The 18063-nt window shown below is 39.3% G+C and overlaps 1 long non-coding RNA gene across 1 annotated transcript; it reads right to left on the bottom strand.

Moving 5' to 3' along the window:
• Positions 1–970: 970 nt before the first annotated feature.
• LOC119475888 lies at positions 971–16182 on the bottom strand. Its single transcript, XR_005203906.1, has 3 exons — positions 16030–16182; positions 3372–3501; positions 971–1437 (listed from the first exon to the last, which is right to left on the bottom strand). It is a non-coding gene; the product is annotated as an uncharacterized LOC119475888 (long non-coding RNA).
• Positions 16183–18063: the final 1881 nt, after the last annotated feature.

The raw sequence follows: 18063 nt of genomic DNA, 5'->3' as shown, positions 1-18063 counted from the left end.
ACAATTAATAAGCTCAGCATAAGCTTCCATAAAAGCATTGATTTGTCCTAAAATGATGAAAAGAACAAGAATTAGACCATAGCAATTTTTTTGACAGACTTGAATTGGGTCATCTTTCAAAAAATCAATGATGGTATGATATTTCCACATTATTGTACTTTCCTTTTCAAAAATGATACTTCATTACTTGGATAAAGAAACTGCATCATGGATAAATGTAGGCAAAAGTGTACATGTGCATGCATCCATATAAACGTTGTTTGTCCATTTAATTGTATAGTCTTTACACCTACACACATAGTGAGGGCAGAAGATTCAGTCATTTGCAGTAAATGCCTTGAAGTCACTTTGTCACCTATAATCATCGTGTGCGTATGAGCAGCAAGAACATTTATATTACCTGTTAATTTTTTATGAATTTTCCTTATCTGAATTAAGGGTTTAAGGAATTGTGTGTTGTACGTTGCACAGATATAGTCCTCTGGGATAAACCCCTGAGTTTGGGCTACATACAGTACATGTTCAAAACAAGAATGCATAGACACAGGCTGTTCTCAAACACCGGACTTTCACCCAGGAGACCGGCGTTCATACCCTGTGTGAAACTAGAAGTCAGCGTTGATTTGTCCCATATAACTTACGTACTTAAGTTAAGCCACTTACGGTGTTGTTTTAACCCAAACCACGATCTTTTCTAACTTTTTATCACGTAACTTCCATACTTAAGTTACACCACTTCCGGTGTAGCGTAACTTAACTACGATCTTTTCTAACTAAGTTGTTTCTTGCCTAAACCTGAGTACTTTTTCTTGCCTAAACCTAACCAAGTCAATCTTTTCCTAAACCTATCTAAGTGGTTTTCTTGCCTAAACCTAACCAAGTCCTTTTCCTAAACCTAATTAAGTAGTTTTTTTCCCCTAAGCCTAGGAAAGTTGTTTTCTTGTGAAGATGGAAGTTTATTTTGAAAAGACTGGAGCAGAAATTGACACTGGACATTCATAGGAAATTGCACGAAAAATGAGGAAGAAGTTTTCATAACATATCATACGAACCATTGTATGAGGATACGCTGATACACGTTACCTTCCTAGAAATACATATAACAACTGCTTTAAAGTACTTTCCTAATCCCTTTCCCTAAAATCAATTAATGAAATAAATGAGTCACTGTATGTGTGACCTACTGTAACCCTCATCTAAGTAAGCTGTAACAGTCGGACATTTTCATTCTGCCAGCTGAAGTGGAGGAGGGATGGAAAGAGACAACGTTTGCCAGACGAGACATATGTGCAGCCCTCCTTCAAACACTTTGCTCACTCAGCATGCATTGGTAATCCGGCGGCCACAGAGCAGGCGGGCACGTGCAGGCTGGCCTGCAGGAGGCACAGAAGGTCAAAGCATTATGAGAGGAGAGTGGAAGACCACCGACAGGACGGACTACGGATACAGGGACAAATGACAGACGACAGATTACGGCTGGAGAGACAAGTCTAGATTTTAGAAAAGACAGTGGACGGATGATGAATGGAGAAATGTGTCAGTGGTCAAGACGGTGGAAGGAAAAGAGACAGTCAGGTGGAAAGAGAAAGAAATGGATCATTGGATTGAAGTGAGTATTATGAAGTCTGAACAGAGTAAAACTCTTACTACATTGTTCAGTTTTGCACACAATGTGAAGTGACGGACAGTTGGAGCTCTTACAGTTAGTTTGTACATGAGAATGAAACTCTCCCCAACTGAATCAAGTACAAACACGGAGCAACTGGCGCCGGTTCTAGGACGACCCGAGACCAATTTATATGCAAGATCAGATTGCTGAATGCAAATATTATGGTGATGATGCAGCTAAAGCCAGCTGTTCTGTTTAGACCACTGTCTGGTTAGAGTCCTGCGAGCTAACTTGCTTTCCTAGGTTTATTGACAATAAGGGGGTTTCTGAGCAGTTTCCGGAACAGAAGTGCTCGCCGTCCAATCGCAGACAAATGCAATTCTTGCGTAAATCTCCAAATGTCAAAAGTTTTTGATACCAAATCACAGCATGGCTTTTTCTTTAGTGTTCCTCAAGGTCTTGGTGTCTTAATGTGGAATTTTGGAGGGATTATAGATCATTTTTATTATAATTCTTGAGTGGTAAAAAATGGTTAAATTTAGCACCACATCTTTGTAACAAATGGTATCAACTCAAAAATTGCTGCAACACCTTATGAGACATTATAGAGCATGTGAATGACCATCATATACTTCAATCATAATGTTCTAAGCCCGTATACATTCCCGCAAATTATTTTAATTAATTCATTAAATAATTCATGCTTATTTCTTATTAATGAATAGAACAACTTGACACACAGTGTTGCGCTGCATCTCAAATTGATCTTCATGTTCCCAGCTTTCAGATGATGTACACCACTTCTATGTGAAATACTGTATACTGTTGACCTGCTATCTCCCACTAAAGACCCCCTGTCCCCGCTAAAAAAAGACAAAAACGGGTCTATATGGGTCTCTTAGGGTTAACTGTGTAATAAAGATTTGTATCTATTTTCTATATTATGTTGTTTTTGCACCTAAAGTTATAATCCCTGACTAATATGCACATCCTGCAATGTGTCCTCAATATGTGTTGTTGTTGTTGTTACTGCATATACTGTCTTTGAAAATGAGCACTAAAAACGACACTGTAACTTGCAAAATGCAGATGTGGCTCAAGAGACAAATATCACAAACAACTATCTCCGTAATGAGGAAAGTATAAATGTTTGTTGACGGCGCCATATACAGAACGGCTGCTGTCGGGTGGCTGTATAACCGAACCCAGGCAATTGACAATGCCATCACTCGAAAATTATGAATACAAAAGGGAAGGATACAAAAAAACTGTATAGCGAGGGGGATAGACAAGCAGAGATCTCCAGAGATAGGAAACATATATAAAAATAGAGCCACAGAGAGAGGGATACAGAGGGGACAGACAGAAGTGAAGCAGAATAATGGGATCACACCGGCTCCCCAGATCAATTCCCCGCCCACACCCCATCAGTCATGCCAATTATGTATACCGCCATGAGAGATTGACTGTTAAGAAGCAAGAAAAAAAACAAAAAAACACCACCTCTGGATCCTCTTAATTACAAAACTGCTTCCTTCATCTCCACAGGCATGCAGGTGCCCCACTGTTATCTGTGTCTCGAAAATGAAGAGGGGTTTCATGGAGAGAAGTGTCTCGCACCGTGAGGGGAGATGTGTGTTGAAAAAGGAGGAAGTAAAAGACGAGTGTGTGAGTGTGTGTGTTGACTTGAGTGCTGTTCTCCACACAGTGCTGTGTTTCACCGAAATATATACAGTAATTTGAGAGGAAGGGAAACTAACACCGGTCTGTGAGGCCAGGAAATATCTTCTGTCTCAGCACTGTTTTTCCACTAATGGAGACGTGGTGAAGTGGCCAGGAACTTCCGTTGTCCTGTCCGTGACCACTTGGCGACAAAACAACTGCCAGTACCACTATAAAATAATTACAAGGCAAGTTTTTTTTAATCCAATTTTTTTGCTAACGTACTGTAATAGCCATAAGTAGTTTACAAGTAGATAGTGCCAATGTTTCTTTTCTGCCCCCTAGTGGCCAGCAATCGATTATTGCAGCTTTAAATGGTCCATGTCGTACATCAGTCACTGATGATGCCACTGACGGTGTTTTTTCCAACACGTTCTCATCCCAACTCGTTACATATTACTGCTCTGTCTCGGCCACTTGGCGTCACTTTAAGTTTAGGCAACAAAACCATTTAGTTAGGTTTAGGAAAAAACAACATGGTTGGGCTTAAAACTACTACGTTTGTAGAGTGAATATGAAATTGAACGTTGTGAATGCGGGACACGAATAGCGGTCTCCTGGATGAAAGCCCTGTGTTTGTTGGACCGGTGCACCTCCCCTCCCACCTGCCCCTTAGTGTGTCTTTTTGCTCTTTAAACTACGTCAAATTCACAGTATTTGTTCATAATGTCAGTGGGTTCCTTCAGAGCCTCCTTCTATAAAAAAAGCAACTGAACTAGTGAAAACGAGCATTGGCTCTACATAAATTTGAAAACATGGATTAAAAAGGTGACTGTTAACATAATTTTAATCTGTTTTTAATACTTTTGGCACCCTGAGATGAAGAAACCATGAGGATAGAAAACCTTTTGTTTTCTAAAAGTTCTTCTTTTTTTTTTTAATCCAGGACAGATGAAAGGACTTGCAAATCAGACCTCCTAATCTGCATTTTCAACTGGAATTGCATTGCTAGGTAACAGTTTGGGTCCATGTTTACTTCCTGTCAGCTGATGTCATTTACATACACTGCAAATGATACAAAAATTGGGACACATTTAGAATGTTTACGTTTAAAACTGTGTAATGATGTATATATTGTATATTTGTGACATCACAAAAGGACAGAAATTTTGACAGCTTGTTTCAAACACACAATTTCTGAATACAGGCTGTGTTTATTTCTCCGTATATTGAGTGTTTTGATAGTTTAACAGTATTTATAAAGCACTTAAACCTGCTTTATAATGCAAAAGACCTGAAAATCTCATTTTTAATAATATGGGACCTTTAAATCTAGTCAGTTACATTCTTCCCCTCACTCTCTCTACTGTACAGTCAAGCGTCTGTCCCCTTTATCGGAACAGAAAGGACAAGATTTCGTATTCTGCCGAACAGCTTGTTAGTACAACAACTCCTTCCTGTCATATAAACGGATAACTGATTGGCAAAGAAGGAACACCCTGATCCAGATGAGCGTGAGCGAGGAAGGGGAGCGAGAGAGAGAGCAGAGCGAGATTGGCAACGTATAAGAACTTTCAGACGAAAAAGCCTGGCAAGGTGCAGAGCAATAACGCAGAGTGAAGGTGAGTGGGATAGAAGAAAGGGGGAAGAATTAATGAGGTGTCCTGTGCAAAGCTAATGTCTTGTGCAAAGCTACTGTGAGCAATTTTACACCCTAGCAGCTCTAACTGGCAGCGTGAGGTGACTGAAGCTGAAGTGACTTAGTAGCATAATGCCAGTAAACTGCAAGATATTTATGTTTACTAAGTGAGTCGGTTAACAAAGTGCCAAAAGAAAGTTGTATAGAAGCCCCAATAGAAATTAAGACATGCTATTAGGGTTTCCTCTTCGTAATGGAGCCCTGTGAGCCTTGTTGGGTCCAATTACAGAAGTCTGTTGTAGTCTATTGAATATCAGAAGGATAAAGGGATAAGAAATGAGGAAGAGAGAGAGTAAGAAAAGACACCTTTACCCTGTTGATTAATCAAGGCGTCCCAATCCTCTAAGTGGACCGGCTCTAATGACCCGGAAGGCAGTTGCGGAGAAGTTATTGCTGTAGAGTGATTATTACTGCTCAAACACAGTCGGAGTCACCTCCGTGTAATGAGGAAGCCCATTTACAACGATCCACTGAGGGTGGTACTGCTGCACTTGGCTTAAAGCTCCAATTTGTACATATGAGAATTGTCCGTTTAAGATTAGAATAGCTGAGTCACGGAAATAAAAGGGAGGTCAGCTGTTTGTTTGTTTTTTTGCAAGCCAGAGTCTGTGTTTGTGTGCATATGTGTACTACGCTGATTATGTAATGTGTTAGTCCTTCTTTTTTCAATCTACAAATGTGTTTCAAATCCATCTCTGTGCTTTATAATATCTAGATGCTAGTTTAGTGAATAGCAACAATGACCATATTTCAAAATGAATGAGCGTGCTGGGATTGATTACAGCCCTCCGCAACCCCCAAAACAGGATAAGCGGATGGATGGATGGATGGATGGATGGATGGATGGATGGATGGATGGATGGAAGAAACATTTTTTATTGAATCTGCCAGAGTTAACAAAAATAGCAAAATGTGCTATTTAAGTTCTCCAGACTGCAGTCTGTTTTTGGGTAGGATGGGATTACTGTGTTTCTATTTCTGCCAAAGAGTGGGAGGTTTGCAGTGAGCTGAAAACCTTTATTCCCCCCATGGCGTTGCTTTATTTACTTCCTGGGAGAGCCGCAAAAAAAAAAAAAAAAAAAAAAAAATGTTTTAAATTGTTGTGTCACTAAATGTAACACGATGATGTTCATACTTCAAGACCAAAAGAACAAGAACAAGTTACACATCTACTGACTTTTAGCGAGTACATTATTGCTGCCCTTTTCTCTGTTTTATGTATCGACTCTATAGCTCCAGCGGAAACATCCAGCTCCCAGAAATTTCACCGTTACACTTATGCGCCTCTAGGCCCAAAGATCACATCAGGATTTCATGCCTGGAAGGGTTGATATAGGGAGCAGTAGGCTTTGAGATTCAGCTTCCATCTATTGGTTTTATAGTTTATCCAGCCAAGTCTTTCATCCATCTTCAGTCAGGTTTAACTACATTAAACATCACAGGGAACAGAGTGGAGAGGAGTGGAGTGAAGAAGCAGAGAGTAAGCTCAGACAAAACGTGCATTACATGTGTTTTTAAAGCTCCCTAAGCTCCTGACACTTTAAATACGAGGATAATCACACTTTTCCTAAATTGGGTCAGACATTGTCTGCATTTAAACTCACATACTGTCCTGTAGGGAGCTTTATGAGACTTGTGCTGAGGTATACTGGAGTGGCAAAGAGAAAACTTCTGCTCTGCTGTACTCCCAGTCTCCCACAGACATTTAATGGGTGGAGTGTATAAATAAAGAGAGAACCTGTTTGAAGCTTGGCTCAATCCATGATTTTTAAGTATTAGAAGTATTCAATTGTACTGTAGAGTATACGTGGGCTGCAGTGGATAGCACTGATAGTCTGTCCATAAGTCCATGGTGTACACCGCCTTCGCCCAATGTCAGCTGGGATCGGCTCCAGATTGATGCATTTAACTTTAAAATGTAGGCTACGATAAGTAATTTCTTTCTTAATGCACGATGTTTGCAAAGTCAATGAGTATTCGTGTTACATAATCGTGCTCTTAATTTGGACCGAAATAATCATGATTATGATTTTTGCCATAATCCAGCAGCCCTATGTAGAGATATTCAAAGAAACTGGTAAATGGATTGCATTTATAAAGAGCTTTACGCTTTAAGTGCTTTACAATTTGCCTCTTATTTACCCATTCACACTCACACACCAATGGCAACAAGCTACTTAGCTGCCCTAACCAGCAATGTAGGGTTCAGTGTCTCACCCACAGACACTTCAAACGACCAACCCACTCTAACTGCTAAGCCACAACCACCCTATATTATATTATATTATACATAAATCATGCATAGAAATGCCACCACACTATTTTCTCACGATGGAGACATACAACAGAAATTTAGGAACTACCTATATAGATAGGAATGCCAGGTGGCAGTGTTACAGCTCCAATGACAGCACAATCAATAAATAAATAAAGACCTAAATAGACTAAAAAGTTTTACCGCTAAGTGATTTTTTGGCAGGGAAGAGGTTAAATTGCTGGAAGTGTTACAAACTCACGACTCGGCTGCCATTTCCACTTAGTAAAAGAAATGGCACAGTATATTCATTTCTTTAATACTATTACTAACTGCCAAAATAGATTAATAAATGTTATGTGCTTTAAAGCTTTAAAGGATGGTTGTTTTATGTTGCAAAGGTGATTTCCATAATGCAAGCTAGTGTCCTGCAGTCACAGCTACTGCCAGTTGGCTCATCAGCTGCTGTATTTATTTAGTTTCTGTGTGGCGATCACCCACCGATTCATTTCACATAGTCCATTTCCTGCCTCGTACTCAGTGCATATACCGGTATAATGCTTTTTAAAAGGGACAGTGTGTAGGATTTGGTGACATCTAGTGGTGTGGTTGCAGATTGCAACCAACTGAGTACCTCTTCGCTCATTCCTCCCTTTATGAAGACATGAATGACTCATTCTAAGCTAACGATAACACGATGATTCTATTTTTTACTTGATTATACACTTATGGAAACATAGTTACTATATTCCATTTCTGCTAATAGATCCCCCAAAATGTTACACACTGTACCTTTAACCTCTCTGTTCTTATTGAATTGTATTAGGTTTTGTTGTGCTGCCGGCCCACTAGACAGTCCAAAAGAAAAAAATAAATTAGACATGGTAATTGGAGGTTGAAGTTACATAAGTGTCTGTGTTTTTATGCTGTGCAGTATTTGGTGTAAATGTACAAAGTCTTGAGATGATAATGGCTACTTTGGCATGAAAGACAAATAAATACAGTCTGTCAGTCTGTTAGTCTGGCACTGTTTTTTGTGAGCAGCCTGGGACGAATTCATAATGGACTTGACATATTTAAAAAGCACCAAGGGAGCTAACAATGCTGAATTCAGCATAGCTCCCACGAGGCGGCACAGCCTGCCAGTCATGCCGTGTTATACAGTGAGATATTGTGCACAAACGCATGCTTACACACAGCGCTGGGCTGATGTGGCCAGCTGTTGTGAAATCTGCTGGTCAAACAAACACATTATGTTGCACTTGAAACCTCATTTTTGAATTATTTGTGATAACGTTGACCAACGTTTTTATTGACGCGCTCCATGTACATTATAAGTAAGCATGCATGTGTGTGTTATTGCACAATGTGGTTATGACCCATTTAGGTTAAAAGTCAGAATGTTGACTTTCCCACATGACTGTGACAAAGGAGAGACACACACTGTCACCACCACAACCCTGCTGCAGATATAAAAGCACCCAGCACCACTGAATCTCATTCAGTAAATGTGCAGCTGTTATGATGGTTGTAGTGGCAAATGGGTGCTAGTAGGATGATTGTGGCTACGATAAACATCCTGTACTGTGTCAGGAACACTGGCAATGATGAAGCCTGATTAAACTAGACCATTAAAGCTGCAGTGGGTAGAAACGGAGCAAAATATGATTTAAAAAAAAGTTATTTTTATAAAACAGTAACAGGTAATCTGAAAAAAATCACGTGCCTCTGTGTCCTCCGGTGCTCCTAATCTGCATCTGCAAGATCATCCCAATATCCAATCCGTTATCGGTATCAGTGAATCCCTACTTGCAACTACTGGTGATGCTGGGTTGGTTATCCACTAGCTGCGGCAGTTATAGAGGCCAGCGGTGGTCAAGGTGAGCCACGCTGCGACACGAGCAGGCTGATGTGGATACGTAGGATCGGATTTTGATCGGCTTTATTTCGGTCGAAACCAATCCATTAAAATCTGCCTGGTTCGGCCAGACAGCAAACCTTAGAATAGGCTCTGAACATCTCTAATACTCATTGGATAACCTCATTCATACAGTATGTTAGACCATGTTAGATGAAACTGTATAGCTGTCTATAAACGTCTGTCATTAGATTTGCATATAGGCTTATTTTGGCCTTTTATTTCCAGGTAATTAATTTGATACACTCTACTGGATTTCAAATGATATAAACTGATTGTAATCTTCAGTATTTTCCATTAAAATGATGCTTTTCTATGCAGCATGTATACTCTTTTGATATGTCCCTTCCTCATAATCTTCATATCACCCCCACTGCCAGTGACTGATCTAATAACTAGCTTACATAAACTCCTACTGGGTGAAGGTGATGGTATGGCTGAGAGAGCCTGAGGGTATGTAGATCTGCCTCACTCTCTCAATGATGATACTATGGGGCTGCCCGTCCAGGTTAGAGGATAACGTTTCAATAAAAACACCCTGGAGCACTCAGTCTGTCACAGGAATTCTTCTCTCAACCTGATGCATGATGTTTTGTGTGTGTGTGTGTCTGTGCCTTGCACTCATGTCACTACTACATGCTTTTAATATTGTGACCTAGGAATTCAAGCTTGTCTTTTATAGATCTGTGTTTGTGTGCAACATTCAGGGCCTTCCTAAGAAGCACAGAATTAATAAATAACGGTTTCCCGTGTCTCCTGCCTCAGGGTGTTAACCTCCTTAACTCTGCCAGGCAGACAACACCAGAGGGTCTATCTTTTCAACTCGTGTTGTGCAGCCAAACGTTCAAACCTACTTGAAATTCTAGTTGAGACTCTAATATTTCCAGAGATGCGAAATATGCCAGGCTGTTTTACAAAGAAAATTATAAAAGATTATTCAGGGATGTCACCAGAAATGTAGTAATCGATACCAATACCTGTGAAATCTCGATACCCAATTCGATACCATGGTAAAAAACAAAACAATAAATCCCATTTACTTCAACATATACTCCTTTATTACCGTTTATCCCTGACGATCCACCTCAGGTTTCTCGCCAAAACTCAATTTTACAAGATTACATTTGAGCACATCATGATAACATGATTTACCTTCACCCACTACTCATTTTTACTGTATAGAGCCTGAAGGCCTCATGATATAACTTAATGCAACCTCCGTACATTAGCTGTTAACTACGTTATTAAGCCGAGCAGGACTGTGCTGCCCACCGGCTGCTAACAGCTAATGTCAAATTGCACTTCTCCTGCCAATTTCAACACAGATTTGTTGTTCACAAGGTGGCATTATCATGGAAATTTTCTATCGTCTCCGGGACGACGGTGCGATGTTAGTCTTGAGCCCTGATCCCCGGGAATTGCGGTGCTCTAGAAAAACGAGTGCCACCATGTTTTCAGAAAGGCATCAACTTGGTACCAAAGTATCGGTTCTCATGACATCCCTAAAAAGTAACTGAAGAGGTTAATCAATAGTTTTAAGATGTTAAAATGCTGCTGCTGTGACTGCTGTGACTGCCGTGACAACACACAGCCAGATTAAATAAATGCTCAGCTGGACTGCAAAATATTGTTTAAAGCAAACACAAAAATGTCAGCCAAAATAACTATATCAGCTTCAAATACCAAACTGAATTTAAATCGGATTTAAATGTGCAATAAGATACTATCGGAAAATGTCAGCTCTCACCTCAGTCTTGACAATGGAAAGAAAAATGCCTGAGCACTGGTGTATTCAATTGAAAATACCTACAGCTTGCTTTTTTGAGGGCTCGCTTGCACAACAACACTTTTTCCGACAAGCACACTTACAGTGTCGCTCCGCTGTAAATGGGAAGAAAAGACAACATTCAGGATGATTTTAACTTGCAAAACCACTTGGACACAACCAGCATCGGCTGAATTATATCATAGCAACATGCATCATTAGATTCCTCAGCAAGTGAGTGGCTGTGAAAAGGTATGTAATGTGCCTTCAACCGACAGTATATCATTCACAGTACTACTTGACATATATCACCGCAACAATGAAGACACAGAGGTTTTCTGCTATCAGCTTTTTCTTCTATTGAGTTTAGCCAATGTGGTTTAGGTTATATTTCTGCAACTGCCCACTAAATACATTCAGCATTTCTTCTGAATGCCTCCAAGGATGGATCATACAATTCCTAGAATCATCATTTTAATAATTCAACCAGCCACTATTGATATAGACATTGCTTATTTTCTCCTAAATTTGGTTGGTTGATGCACTGCACACGTTTGCATTTCCCTGACATCAGCTAAATCATTTCATAACTGTGTCTCCATCTCTGTCCTGATCTTGAGCTATTTCCACAACGGAAATTCCCATTCAAATCAACGTAGCAGATTGTCAGATGGTCGGCTGCCACTGTTATGTGTACTGTTGCCATAGTCACCGTTGTAGCGGGCTGACTTCTGCATAAACTAAACCGACTTTTGGCAAGTCGTGGACTCACTGTGGTGAGGTTTTGTAGTAACGACGACAAAACCTCAATCTAGTGAGTCCGCGACTTACCACAATTCAGTTCAGTTTATGGGGAAGCCAGCCCGCTACAACAGTCGCTATGGCAATGGTACGCATAAGACAGTGCAATATGTTAAATAGGGACAGTGCAGTATGTTGCATCTGTGTAATATTGGGCTATTGCCTGTGCAATAAGGGCAAGACGGTAGACAGTGCAGTGCACTACCTGGGTGCAATACCTGCCATGGTGTGTGTGTGATAGTATGTGCCATTATGTACGTGGACTGTGTATGTGTGGAAACATCTGTTTCTGTGAAACTGTTTCCCTGTCTTGTGTGGAATGGTTTATTATTGTTGTTGATGCTGTTTTCATTTAGTGCTTGTAACTGCAATTGGACGGAGTCCAGGAAAAAATTTCCCCACGGGGACAATAAAAGTATATCTTATCTTATACACTTGGCAGCCACTCTGACCATCCGGCTACGTTGATTTGAATGGGAATGTCCATTCTACTCCTTATTCTATTTCTATGCACTGATCACTTCACAACTTGAAAAGGGAACAAAGCCAAACTGGTCACTTTGTTAATTGCGTGTCTATGAAATAAAAAAAACTGCAAGCAGCTATAAGCCAGGCAAGGTAACACTATAATGTCCAAAGGCACATGGAGTAGGAAAGTAAAAACGGAAGCAGAAATAGATATGGCATGTTATGGTAAAGTGGGTACGACACACACAAATGTAAATTCTTTACAAATAGCACCGTTGAACCTCTCAGATGTACAGTACATAACAGTGTGCAAGGTGGAATTTTCCATTAAACCAACGTACGTGCATTCGCAGCTCACTGTGACCACTGAAACAGAAATGTGTCACAATGTCCTTGCTCGCCGATGTTCACATCTGACATTTTCTCTCATGTTACATGTTGATGGCAGATCCGCACAGACAGCAGACACGGGCACACAGCACCGCCGCACATGGATTGTCAGCGAGCTCATGGCTCGTGGCGCCTGTGGACCGATGTAACTGGCTCTCATTGCACACGACAGCCAACCAACGTGATTGTGAGAAAAGGTGCGTGCATGTGTGTGAGGCGCACGGTACACATCCGACCCAGAGTGCAGCTCATACACATGGTACACACATGTGCTGTCTTGAGTTGTTGTGTGAGGGTCAAAATATTTCCTTATGTGTTTCCTCCACACTACATGTTATATCACAGTTTGTATGACCTTTAAAGATGAACGCCATCTTTCAATTCAGTACATACAAACCTGATTCAGCTCTGCATAAACTCTTTTCTCAATGATATCAGTGCCTGCCTCGTCAGACCTGCCCGGGACTGACTTTTGAACAGAAGAAAGGTGGGCCGCCTGCCAGAAACCAAGTGAGCACAGAGAGAAGCCAGCATGTGGTAGGACAAGGTGGGAGGAGGTGTTATGAATTACAATGTAACCCGACACCACACAGACACAAATTATAGCCGGAGCATCACTTAAGAATTCTCAACAGCAATTTTCATTTGACTTAGATATACATTTATATGCATACTGGGCCTATTATTTTAAAGTCGAGATGAAATTAAAAATATTTTTTTAACCCTTTTAGATCACATCCCCCAGTCATATCGTGCACCTATTTAACAATGTATACGAAACAAAATCAATTTATTTGTATTTTTATATCAAAATCCATTTTTTTTTCCTTCCCGTTAAACAAAATATGACGTGTGTTTACGTAAGCTACTACCAACCAATTTCAATTAATAATATCATGACATCCATCCATCAATCTATCTGCAACTTTTCGTGACAAGCGAGGTGTGTGTTTGACAGTCCTCTGGATAGCTCCGTATCGGCTACATTCTAAGCCCGCCCACTTTTTAGCGGTCCAATCAAATGTGAAGGACTTGGTTTAAATTCCTCTTGTAACTGTATACTGCTCAAAAACTCCGTTTCACAGAGAAATACATCACAGTACAGAAGCTAAAGACACTCTTACTTCCATTTCTCTGGGACTTTAAGGTTGTTTCCATAGACTGTACAGTATATCAGATGAGGACGTAGTCACTGTGACGTCACCCATTGGTTTTTGGACTGCTGTTTTGAAGCCTCGAGTTCAGCATTTTGGCCGTCGCCATCTTGGTTTTTTGCAACCAGAAGTGGCACAAGAGTGTGGAGCTAAGCACAACCAAATGATGAATAAGATATTTCTAGGCGACCAAAATGTTAAAATTAACATTCATGAACTGAAAACACACTGTGAAAGGGTTAAAGTTGTAAGACAAAAAACAACTCCCAGACCGGACAACGCCTTGGTAGCAACATGTTAATCACAAGGTAGCACCGCCCTAAAGCATACCCTGCTTTATGGTCTATTTGACTCTAAATGGGATCATAATTTACTAAATGAACATCATGCTGTATTGAAAAAGACTTGAAACTAGTGATTGAGACCATAAACTCATGTTTACAATGTTTACTGAGGTAATAAATCAAGTGAGAAGTAGGCTCATTTTCTCATAGACTTCTATACAATCAGACTTCTTTTTGCAACCAGAGGAGTCGCCCCCTGCTGGCTGTAAGAAAGAATGCATATTTAAGGCACTTCTGCATTGGCTTCACTTTTCAGAACTGGAGGTTGTTGCCTGGTTGTTTCATAGTATGTTAGCATTGTATGAAAGCAGTGGGTGACGTGGAGAAAAATTTATTCACACACAAAGCCGTCCTGCAATAAATCCGAATATAATGGTTTAAAATGGCTTTATGATCATCTCAAAGGCTGCAGTTTGTGGTGTACTGGCAGGTATTTCTATTTCTTTGTGCACCCCATATATATTCAAATGAGGGTATGCTAAACACCGCTCTGTATACTGCAATACAGTTCAACAGCACCACAAACTACAGCCTCCAAAATGACCATATTGTGTTTCCTTCCTATTTATAAGGGAAAGTCATACATCAAAGACCTCCTACTAAGCAGCTTTGGATTTTCATGCTGTTTTCTCAGAACATAATCCTCAGAAGATAAATGATAAACAAAAACCATTACAAGGCTTTGTAGGTTGGAGAATCATCGGCGGAGGTATGAAGTAGAGCGTATATACCTTCGTGGTTTTGAAGAATGAAAAACTAAATTGAACTTGACCGTTGGTTTAAACTGATAAATGAAATAGATAGCGATTTCACTTTAAAATCTATACAGTATGAATGATTGCATAAAAGCACACTGACCTCTGATGTGTGCTTCAGCGACACTCATCACAAGTTTTATTTGTAAAGAGTAGATCTGCTTTTTCTTTTTATTGGGTTTTTTTTCTGTATACGACTGAGATGATAAAAGGCAGCGGAGCGGCCACGAAAAGTGCTCTTATGCGTATCCACTTGCAGTTGTGGAATAGGACAGAGTCAGTCATGTACTTGAATATGCATCAATACTTATCAAAATAAAATCACCGGTATAGTCTGACCTCATCATTTCCCGAAAAAAAAGCAAAGTTAAGCACAGCAGAGATGATGCTGTGATAATGATAAACGAAAACCCACAAGCCTGCATGAATACATCCGATCCAAGCAATCCACCGGATATGAAACAGCAAGCCAAGGCACGACAGGAGATTATTCATAACTTAAATTATTCATAACACAAATAAAACTCACTAGATTTCATGACTTGTAGCTGACTGGCTCTTCTTAATATGTGACACAGTGTTTGATATGCAACAGATGGCCATCAAAACATGGCAGCTGAGCGTACATGGAGATGTTTAGATGTAATTATGATAGGAAGATTAATACAGCTGCTCCACACATTAAGAGATTAGAAAAAAGAGGAACATTTTTTCAACAATTTTTCTTTGTATTTTTTTGGAAGGAAAAAAACTGCCGAGCAATGAAAAACATTTTTTGGGCCTTGACAGACAGTGTACAATAAAAGGAAGTAAGAAAAGTAAACACATTCTTCATATAGCGGCTGAACAAACCTATTGATTGTTATTTTTTAAAGAGAATACTTGGGAATAAGATTTGAGCAAGTCAATATTCCCTCTACTACAAAACCCCATTAAAACAATGCCTTGAGGAAATTGTGCAAATTCATGATTCTCAAACATGAATACTCATTTTTTTTTAACCACCAAGTAAATCAATAGTGCAAAGCATCATAATGCACATGCAAGGTAAGAACCAAAACAAACAGCTACTGCAAGAAGAAGGCCATTTACAAGTTATACCACTGCAAAAACAACACATTTAGCAGGTAAATCAGCAGCCAGCCAAAACAAACAAGGAAATACAGAAACAAAAGCATCAACTATGTTAGCACAAGCAGCAGGTACTTACAGGTTTGAAGTGAAGCAGTGATCTCTGGTGTCTCAGTTGAGAGTAATCTTTTTGGGGAAGAGTATTCAAACTAACATGCTAAAAGCTGGACAGTGAACTCCTCTTCTGGCTTGATGTGGCGTTTGTGGCCTACATGAGCAACAGACATGAGTGGGCGTTTCATTGACTATTTAAAAGCACCGCCTTTTAATGAAGGGTGCGTTGGATTTGTGTCACAGCAGGTGTGAGTGGAACTAGCTCATGTTATGTACATGTAAGCTGTCTGCAGACAGAGAAATTAAAGGGACTGTCTCTTGATGTGGATTTGTTGTTTAAATACCCTTGAAAATGTATCTTTGTTATAAGATATAAAGGTTTGAAAAAATAAAATTATAACCTGAACTAGCTCATATTTTCACTTCATCAATTTTCAAAACATATGGAAAATGTTGGAAAATAAAAAAAAAAGCCCTATAGCTTTATGAATATCTATGCACCTTAATTCCTGATTGATCCATTTGTGGGTTTTTTGTTTATTTTTGTTTTTTTTGTCATTATTAGTTATTTTTTGTCTTTTAATTTATTTTTTTGTCTGTTATCTTCATCGCTCGCTTGGTTGTTTAGTTATTGTGAATTGTATTCTCTTGAATATTACATGTGCCTTTTTAATCGTGCAAAATAATAATAATAATAATAATAATAATAATAAAGATAGCCTAATAGCCTTTTCAGAATATACTATAATAATATATATTTATAATAATTATTATTATTTTAACTCAAGACTTAAGATAGGAAGTTTCTGTAATATGGCCCGAGCCCAAACTCATACAGTAGAGCGGTCATTCCCAAAGACTGGGTCAGACCAACAGGTGGGTCGCAGGACATTTTATTAGGGCCAGCAAATAAATTTGCAGAATTTCTTCCATAGTCTTTAATTTCACATTTATATCTGCAGTACACCTTTCAGCCACATGAGGGAGCCTGAATGTTCGTATTGTTCTGATAATTGTAGCCTACTTATAACATTGAATCTAATATGAAAGGCTCTGGGTACATTCATCAAAAACGAGAGCCAGTATTCCACCTAAATGCATTTATTTGGTCTCATTTATAAAGTATTAAACGATTAAACGTGTATGTTTTCAATAACACATATATAAAACAAAGTTGTGATTTATCAAATCTATATCTCCTCAAAATAACTGGTTTACCTACTCAAGATAATAAAAGGTGATGGGACGTTCATTTACGCACAAATTTGCTCTTCTCGCAATTTATAGATGAGGCCTATTGTGAATTGGGTCGCGACGGTTTGCCATTTTTAAAAAGTGGGTTACTCTGCAGTAGAGCACCCGGCACAGAGAGCATTCACTGCAACATATGGGCAACCCCACCAACACAGCTGAGGACAATTGTCTTATGAAACTTATCTATACTATTGCATTGCAATACCACACTGTGTTTTGGTTGTGTGTGATTTAAAGATTTTTCAAGTGCATCGTGTCGTGCATATCTCCCTCTGCAAGGTTGTGTTTTATTGAGCTTAGACATGTGAAAGCAGTTGGAGGTTGATACAATCTTGACAGAGTCTGGCTCACATTTTACTCCTCTATTCTGTGTGCCCCCTTAAAATGCAAATTAAATTCAGTATGATGATATCTCTGCCAACAAATAGCTGTTCAGAGTTATGGGGATTATAGAGTCATGGTGATATGGATTTATCTGACATTCATAGATAATAATATGGATAGCTGTAATGACTGTATGAGACAGATATTTAAAGAAAAAGAAAAAAAAGAGTTTATGTGGTTTAACTTTAGCCTGTAAATTATTCACAAAGGGTTTTATCTTATCTTAACTTCACACTTTACAACAGCAATTAAAAAGTAGAAGTCATGCAAAGCCTTGTATAATAAAAACGAACAATGAGCAAAGTTGGTTTCTTTGTTTTCTAGTGGCTGTCATTGATCAAAAATTTGCCATTTTGCAGTTAAAAAGGGTCAAAAGTCACACATTACTCAACCTCTATCCAATACTGTAAATGCTGCGTAG

Source organism: Sebastes umbrosus, chromosome 17 (assembly GCF_015220745.1).
Source record: "Sebastes umbrosus isolate fSebUmb1 chromosome 17, fSebUmb1.pri, whole genome shotgun sequence".
In the NCBI taxonomy this organism is placed as follows: domain Eukaryota; kingdom Metazoa; phylum Chordata; class Actinopteri; order Perciformes; family Sebastidae; genus Sebastes; species Sebastes umbrosus.
The sequence above is the reverse complement of the archived record's forward strand: the minus strand, read 5'-3'. Positions and strand labels throughout refer to the sequence as shown.